Source organism: Hydra vulgaris, chromosome 04, assembly GCF_038396675.1.
Source record: "Hydra vulgaris chromosome 04, alternate assembly HydraT2T_AEP".
Lineage (NCBI taxonomy): Eukaryota > Metazoa > Cnidaria > Hydrozoa > Anthoathecata > Hydridae > Hydra > Hydra vulgaris.
Genome location: NC_088923.1, coordinates 23,342,862 through 23,352,500, shown reverse-complemented (window position 1 = coordinate 23,352,500; position 9,639 = coordinate 23,342,862).

Below are 9,639 nucleotides of genomic sequence, written 5' to 3'. Positions count from 1 at the left end.
AACAGGCCTCCCCAAAGCATGAACAATATTATTTCTTATAGCTCCATTGTTCTTTCCTGTGTTGCTAGCTGTGGTGTGAACACACACTCCAATAATTCAATCTGATAGCTTATAGTATTTGAGGATACTTTGAGTGGCTACAGCCTGGGCGCTTCCCTTGGAGCTTTTAATTTTCAAAATTTCAAGCAGAAAATCTAAAGAGTCAGCTTCAGGAGAAGAAACGCTTATAGCTATTCTTTTGATGACTTGTGGAAATTGCACCTTCACTGGTGTACTGCCTTACAACTTTAGTATTAAAGTGAATCACTAGCTTTAAGCCTCTTACTTTGTCCATGTTCTGCTCTCGGATGATCTTGGCTTCTGACTCTACTACAGTGTGTGCTTTCCTAGTCAGAGTTAATCTTGAAAACTCCTCAATGTTAATACCCCATGCTTTATAAATAGATGTCAATAAACAGGTTCCTGGTCAAACACCAATACCGTATCTTGTTATGATTGGGATGCAATGGTTTAGGAGTTCATCCATACTTAGCTGAAGACTAACTTTTACTTCCCCTGAAATCTTTTGGATCTTTGTTGGAGGCATTAAATCTTCGTCAGAGTCTAAAAGGCTATCACTGTCTGTGTACCAGGAAACTTCAAACTCTCTTTGTTCTAGTTTTTCTACCTTACTTTTATTCTTTTCTTTCTGATTTTTGAGCTTTTCATCTTGTAAGCGCATTTTTTCTTCCATTATTTTGTTTTCTCCACAGCCAAACAAGCATTTTTTTGAAATATGTTATCAATACCCGCCATCTTGACCAAATTTAGACAGATTTACAAAACGAACCCAATAATTTAGCAACTGTTGATTTTTCAACGGAAAATGAAAAGAAGCAACTTTTATATCTTCCAAAGAACTGTTGTATCCAGTTTCACAGCCATAAGCAACACACTTGTTAACCATGATATTCAGCTTTGTCAATATTAATAAATTGTCTAAAATAGCATTTATATATATATATATATATAATATATATATATATATGTACATATATATATATATATATATATATATATATATATATATATATATATATATATATATATAAACTTATATGTATATATATATATATATACATATATATATGTATATAAATATATATATTATTATCATTATTATTATTATTATTATTATTATTACATGCATTTAAAGTCTTTTTAGTATTGCACTATCATTTTTTGTTGTTGCGTAAATAGGCCTCTTAGATTCGGCCTCTAAAATGTAACATACACGGCCGTCTAATATAGTAGGCCATGTATATATATATATATATATATATATATATATATATATATATATATATATATATATATATATATATATATATATATATATATATATATATATATATATATATATATATATATATATATATATATGTATATATATATATATATAACGTCCCACAAGGTTTTATACTGGACCTCTTCTTTTTTTTTTAAATGTCAATGATCTACATAAAGCATCCAGCCTGAGGACAATAATGTTTGCCGACGACACAAATTTATTTTTATCGCACAGCAACATTACTATATTATTTGAAATTGTGAGCTTAGAACTTAAATAAGATTCCGATCGGTTCAAAGTAAATAAACTTTCAGTAAATATTGACAAAACTAACTGGACTCTATTTCACCCAACTTTCAAAAAAAAACTAATACCTTACGAAACGCCATCTATATTCATTGATAATATTCAAGTAAAAAGAGTAAAAATTTCTCAGTGTTTAGGAATATATATACTAATAAAAATTGTACATGGAGACAGCACGTCAAAAATTTAAGCAACAAAATTTCAAAAAGTGTTGGAATATACATTGGATTGTACAAATCAAAAAACTATTTAAACATGCGCACTTTAATGCAACTATATTATTCACTTTTTCACTACCATATTAACTATGCAAATATTGCGAGGGGCAGTACTAACAAAAGTAACGTTGAGCCTCTTCATCGTTATCAGAAACATATAGCACGTTTAGTTATATCTTGTGATCGACGAATTCATTTAAAGCCTCTCTTAAGAAAAATGAATGTTTTAAACATATATCGACTTAACGTATATAATATTCTTTGTTTTATGTACAAATGTAAAACGAAATTATCTCAGTCTCCTTTTCATAGTTTATTTATAATAAAACAAAAAAATAAATACGATCTACGAAATAATGATAACTTGATGCAACCATTCTCGAAAACTAATCATTTTAAATTTTGCATATCATTTCGTGGACCGTATCTTTGGAACAAAATTGTCTTAAATAACTTTGATTTTTCTTTTGAATGGAATACATATCTTTTAAAAAAAAGTTGAAAGAAGTAGTTTGAAATTGACAATATACAACATGTACTTTTAAAACCTTTTGAAATTCTTTTAATCTATTGTTTATATTGGTTTATGTCATTTGTAATGCATGATTTTAATTATATAATTTGTATTTCAAGTATTTACGATCTGCAAGCCTGAATTGCTATTATATTGTCTGTCTATATTATCTTTAAGAAAATTTTTTTAAACTTTTTTTAAATTTTTTTTGTTTTTATTTAAATCTCTTTTTTCCTGATATGATTTTTAATTCAATTATTTACTATCTGCAAGCCTATACTGCTGTTATTTGTCAAATTATCTTTAAGCATTTTTTTGTAAACTTTTTATTTTTTTTTATTTAAATCTTGTTATCCTTTTATTATTGCAAAAAACTTTTTTATTTACAACGTAAAATATTTAACATTTAAAAATGCAACATATAAATATATATATATATATATATATATATATATATATATATATATATATATATATATATATATATATATATATATATATATATATATATATATATATATATATATATATATATATATATATATATATATGTAAATTATGTTAGTGTATTTTACAAATAGAGTGCTCAATGTTCTTAAAGAACAGAGCAATAATTAATTAGTAAAAAACACTTTTCTAACTTTTATCTTCGACTTGAAGTTTCACCATATTATATACAGAGCCGTAACCACAATTTTGATATTAGGGGGGAAGGGGGACCTGGGGTTTTTTCCAATGAAAAAAAAAAAGTGAGGTTGGGGGAAGAGTTATGATCAAGAAAAAATTTGAAAATAACTTATAATAACTGAAAATAACTTATAATAACTAAAACAAAGCTTTTTAAATTAGTTTTTGGGTATACTTATTGCAGAGTTCAGAAAAGTAATTCGATATGTTAATAAATTTTTTGCTCGACATTACTTAACTACTCTTGTTCTCAACAACTCTCGTTCTCAGCAAAACAAACAAACAAATAAACAATTGCCTTCTAATAGAATGCTGACAATAATTTAAAAAAAAAGTTAATAATAACATTATTCGATTTGACAATCGAATTGTGATGTTTAAAAACCTCACGTGTATTGCAATAAATACTTCATTTTTTGCAATAAAATGCAGAAAATTGAGAAAATGTAAGGTTTTCGCAGATTTTAGGTTTATCTCAAGAAAATAAATGCTATAGAAATATATTCATTTAATACATTTTACAATAAGTTTCTTTTTAAAAAAACATTTTTTAAAAAATTGTTTGGGGGGGCTCTGTATATACATATATATATATATATATATATATATATATATATATATATATATATATATATATATATATATATATATATATATATATATATATATATATATATATTTATATATATATATATATATAACTTTATATTTTTTAATTTTTTAAATATTTTAACAGTTCAAAGCTTGTTATCAAATTCAGTCGTTTAAACAATTTTGCCTATCTTTATTCCATTCTTTTACAACTCAATCACTGTAGCATTCATTCATTTTTACATTTATATTCTTTGATATAGTAAATTCATTTTCATGAGCGATAACATAGACACACCTTAACCAAACAAACAAACAGTGCTTAATTAAAATTAACAAAAATGAATTTCAGTTTATTTTTGGAACTGTTAAAAAAGGATTTATTTCTTGGACAGATGTTCTAAATGACTATTCTCTAAATATAATACTTTCAAAATGTTACAAGACCCTTAGACATTATAACTTAAAAGTGCTCATAAGACCCATAAAATAATGCATAAAACAAAGGCATAAAATAATGGCAAGTCCCCTCATTTTAGGCAACATTTTTTTAAAAAATTTTATTCATTTTTTGCCAGAAATTTAAATTAGAAATCAACTTTGAAAGGTATGTTTAAAATAAAGCACTTTTTATAAAAGAAAAAAAGTATATAAATATTTGAGCAAAATCAAAACAAGCAAAACTAAAATAAATTAATTTGAATTAATCTATAATTTTAAAGTCCATTTTCAAAACAAGTAAATTCTAATTTAATCTTCTAAAGGTAAAATTGATCTTTGGGATCTTTTAAAAGTGCTTCAATTGTTTAAAAGATCCTTTTTGTAAAAATTAGTAAGACAAATGACCTCAACACGACCCTATAAAAAAGGTTGAAAAAATTTGTTTTGCAACTCAATTTTAGAGAATAGTGTGGCCTGTATTGACATGTAGCCTTAATATTGCACTCTGCAGGCTCTTCAGTTGGTAATGAAAACAACTTGATGATATCATATGAGTGCTCCATGAATTCATGAATAGTTGAGTTATTTGGATACCATCTAACTCCATCAAGTTGGACCACCTTTAGCTTTTATGCTTCTGCAAGTGATTCTGCAACAAATTTTTCATTGATTTATCTAATTTCTTTGTCATATCTGGATTGATTTGAGTCCAAGCTTCTTAGAGCATGATCTTTTTTTCATCATTTTCTTTTCTTTTCAACATTATGTGCTACTTTGTTGATCCAGAATAGCCCATAGGTGTTCATTGAATTAAGATCTGGACTTTGAGCCGGTTATTCAAGTTACTTAATCTGCTTCTGGGTAAAAAACTCTTTTTTGATTTTTTTGATGTATGCGAGTTGTTATCTTTTTTAAGATGTAATGATTTTATCCAATCACATTTTTTTAATTAGGACCAGAAAATTTTTATTGAGAATATTGATTTCCATAGTTCTATCAATAAATTCCAGCTTTCCTGTTCTGTTGAATCAAGCCATTGATTCCTAGACCATAAGTTTGTCTCCACCAAGTTTTACTGTTCCTCGAATGCAACTAAGTGCGAATGCTTCACCTTTTTTTTTAATACTTTTTGATCTCTATCTGGCTTTGCATGAATAAACTTCGCCTTGTCAGTCCACAAAACTTTTCCAGAATGATACTGGCATGTTTACATATTTTTTAACAAATGCAAGTCTTTGGTCTAGATGGATTTTTAAAGGCATGTTTTCTTGCGTGAAAATCTTCCTCCTAGGCCATGAGGGCCACTACAGTCGAGGAAGCTACTTTAGTTGTGGTTACAACCCTCTCTTAACTCCATAACTCCAAAACACGAACCTTTATAAACAAGCCCGCTGCACGGAGAAACAAGTTGGGTGCAGTACTACCAGGGATATGGTGGGGATCGAACTTGATGATACTTGATGATATCAATGGTAAATCAAATTAAATTGAAAAATATCAGTTAATTATTAATGGTTACTTGTTATTAAACAATATTTCTAAAATTATTTTTTTTTGAGGTTTTAAAACTTCTTGAGGAATTGTTAAATTTTAACAGTGTAAATTTTAATCAGACATTTTTTTTTTAATTTTAATTTAATTCCCTAAGGTCATGAAGGCAACTACAGACTACTACAGTCAACTACAGGCTACTACAGTCAACTACAGGCTAATACAGTCAACTACGGGCCACTACAGTTAACTACAGGCTACTACAGTCAACTACAGACTACAAGTCTACTACAGTCAAGGAAACTACTTCAGTTGTGGTTACAAACTTCTCTTAATTCTATAACTCTGAAACACGAACCTAGAAAAACAAGGTTGCTGCATGGAGAAACAACTTGAGTGCATTACTATGAGGGATGTGGTGAAGATCGAATATTACAACAATATTTATCAAAATCTTTTTTTTTTCTGAAATAACCAGACAAGGTATATTTTCCACAATTGAAATTTTTTTTTTTTGGATATTTATTTCTCTGACAGTTGGTAAGGTCTTTCAATTTTTTTTTTTTTTTTTCAATGAGAAGTTGCCAAAGTTTGCTGTAATAGCACATTATTTTTAAAAACAAATTTTAATTCAATTATATAAAAAAGCAGATGAAATGTTACAATCATGCATTTTATAATAAAAGCTTAAATTATCTGAACTTTGAGTAACTTGCTTAGCTGCTTTAAAGATATCCGCAGATTCAGAAAATAATCTGTCGCTGCTGCTGACATCTGAACAGTAGAGATGCGCCGAATCAGGTTTTGGACGAACACCGAATCCGAACGTTCGGCCACGAAATTTTGTTGAACTCCGAACGGTTCGGCAACCGAACTATAGCTCATTTTACGTAAAAACATTAGTTATTGAACTCGAAGTGAAAACCAGACCTTATGAGAGGGGGTGCAGACGGCGCGCCGCACTAAGGCCCGTAAGAGTTTAGTAAACACGGTTTTATTAATGTGAGGTAGTGGTAAGTTACTAATAGAAAGAAAGACATTATACCACAATTATAAAACTTGTCATTGGTTAGTCTTTGCTTATACCATGCTAACTCGCTAAATCAATGTTAAATCGTATTAAATTTAAAAAAGAACTTTATAAAATATGGAAATATAAAATGAATGAAATAATACATTTCTTTAAAATCTTAGATTTTAAATAATATCTCTAACAATGGTTTATTGATATAATACGCAATATTAAACTATTTCATTTTCAAACTTTTTAAATTTTTTTTTTTTCAACAATTTTTTACTTTGTTGAATTCCGTGTTTTTAGTCCTGTGGTGGTTAATGCAAATTAAAAAGAAGAAAATTTTGTTTAAATTTATTAAAGAAAAAATAACTTTTTAGATTTTTTTTAGATTTATCAACTTTATTTTTAAGTTTATTTTTAAAATATTTTTAAGTTTCTGCGTACAAGAAATATTCAAATAAATCGGGAGCACAAAAATGAAAAGAAAAAAAGAAACACATATACAATGAGAGAAAAGAAATACAGACACTCTTTCAATTGGTTTAAAAAAATAACGAATTGAATTAGGAAACAATACTGAATATTAACTAGAAATAAATCCTGATGTAAATTTGGAATAAGAGAAAAATGAAAATGGCGTTCATGAACAAAATAACCATCTTTAAAATTGAAGTAGCAACTAGTAAATTGAAGTAGCAACTGATTGAAGTAGCAATTGAAGCAACAAATTGAAGTAGCAACTGATTCAGCACCGCGGAAAACCATTTAGTAGGAAGTTTACGCCTCCTCCCTAACCGTTGTCGCAAAACTTGCCCAGAAGTGGGGTTTGAACCACGGATCTTACGTTTCTGGCGCTGCGCCACGACTGCTTTTAAGTTTTGACAATGCGCCAAATATGTCAGGCAAATACAATGTAACCAAAGCTATAATAAAAGAACTGTGTTCTGCTGCTATGTTTTCTCCTTGTGCTTGCCACACATTTAACTTATGTGGTAATGATACTACTGAATGTATTCCATTTTTTATGTAAGCCATAACCAACTTCGGAACTATGCAAACTATATACACCTTATTCAGGTGTAGTCCAAAGAGGTGGGGAATATTATCTAAGCGTATTGGTTGTTCCCTTTACGGCATACACTCCACCAGGTGATCAGGTCAAATAGAGAGTGTCAAACCATTTGTAGCTCGCCTTCCAGGAGTAAAGCTGGCTTTTTTAGACTTGCTCCAGCTAAATTCAACTCCAAAAACTAGAAATGAGATTCGCGTTGCAATTTGTCATATCAGTACCTTTACTTGCATCATAATGTCAGTTACGTGGCACAGAATATTAATTCCTATTGACATTTGCAACAAAGCCATTCAATTCAGTAACGCGACTTAAGAGAAGGAGGTTTCAAATATAGAAAGCTTATTTTTACAATTAGTAGCTATTCATGACAGTTGGAAAGCAATGTTGAATGAAGTTAAGCTTGTTGCATCTAGCCTTGATATAGAAATAAAGTTGTTTAGGAACGATAGCAGAAAACAATTCTACGATAAAATTAATATTTAATAATAAAATAATAATAAAATTAATATTTAATAATAAAATAATAATAAAATTAATAATAAAATAAAATCAATAATAAAATTCTATCATAATTCCTTGAAATCCAAATTCCGAAAGCAAATTTTTTATGGAATGTTGGATAATGTTTTTGTAGCACTTACTGTTCTTTTTAGCGCCGTAAAACAGAATTTTTCAGAAACCTTCAGCTTTCTTTGAAACTACCAAAAATGACAAAGGAGGAGCTAATACACGAAGATGCTAGATTTGTAAAAAAATTTATCTGTTGGTTCAGTTAACAGAATATTAATACTGTCCGAATAATAGGTTGTTTTAGATGATTGTATATGTACTTTTTTATTTACTCTTTATTTAATTTTATTTATGGATCTTGTGCTTATTATATGTACATGATGTTTGAACTAAATACATTAAGCATAATATAATAAGATAAATAATTAAATTTTACTTTAAAATTTAACTTGTTTTACCGTAGCTACCAAATACGGTACAAACGAGTTAAATTTGAAGTCTAATCTAAGAAAATATGTAATATATTCCAAGTTTTGCATTTTTTGCATGTTTGGCCGAACTTTTGCCAAGGTTCGGCCGAACCGAATGTTCGGCAAAACAGCCGAATGTTTGGTTTTGCCGAACGTTCGGCGCATCCCTATTGAACAGATCTAAATTTTTTATCAAATGGAAGCTCCTCACCAGATCTTTTGGTAGACTATTGTTCTTCAAAAAACACAATATTTCTCATAATTTTATTTTTATTATATATCTTTTTTTGGAATGATGCATTTTTATTCCATTCCATCTAGACTTCTTTAGTAACTTTAATAATTTAAAAACAAATTTACATCTAATCAAAAAAAAGATCAATATTAATGTTTTATGATAACTATTAAGTTTTAAATGTAATAATGTTTCCAAATCATTAAATATATTTTATGACATGAAGTAATATTTTCTTTTAATAAAGTCATAAAAATCAAGTCTGATCACACTCATTTTGACAGGTATGGTTCAAACACTTCACAAAGATAAATTTTCTCAGTATTAATTGAAAAAATTAGTTAAGATTTCTAAAACAAAAATCATAAATTATAAAGAAAAAAATCAAAATCAGAGTCAAGTAAAAAAACAACAAGAAAAATAGATATTTTTTAAAAATAAAATTAAAAAAAAACATTAAAAAATAAAATAAAATAAAAATTGCTTTCATTTGAATTTTAAAACAAAATAGGTAAAGAAAGGTAAAGAAAAATAATATAATAATAGTCCTGTAAATTAATTTTTCCAAAATACAAATATTTTGCGATAATATTTTATACATTTTTTATAGATAATTTTAAATAAAATAAGCTGTAAAAAGGAAAGAAAAAAATTATAGTACTGCATCTTAATACATTTGTTGGACAGAAAGGATAAACTCTCATTGTTGGTCAAAAAGGATCAAATCTCGTTGTGTATGGTTGAATGGATAAATAA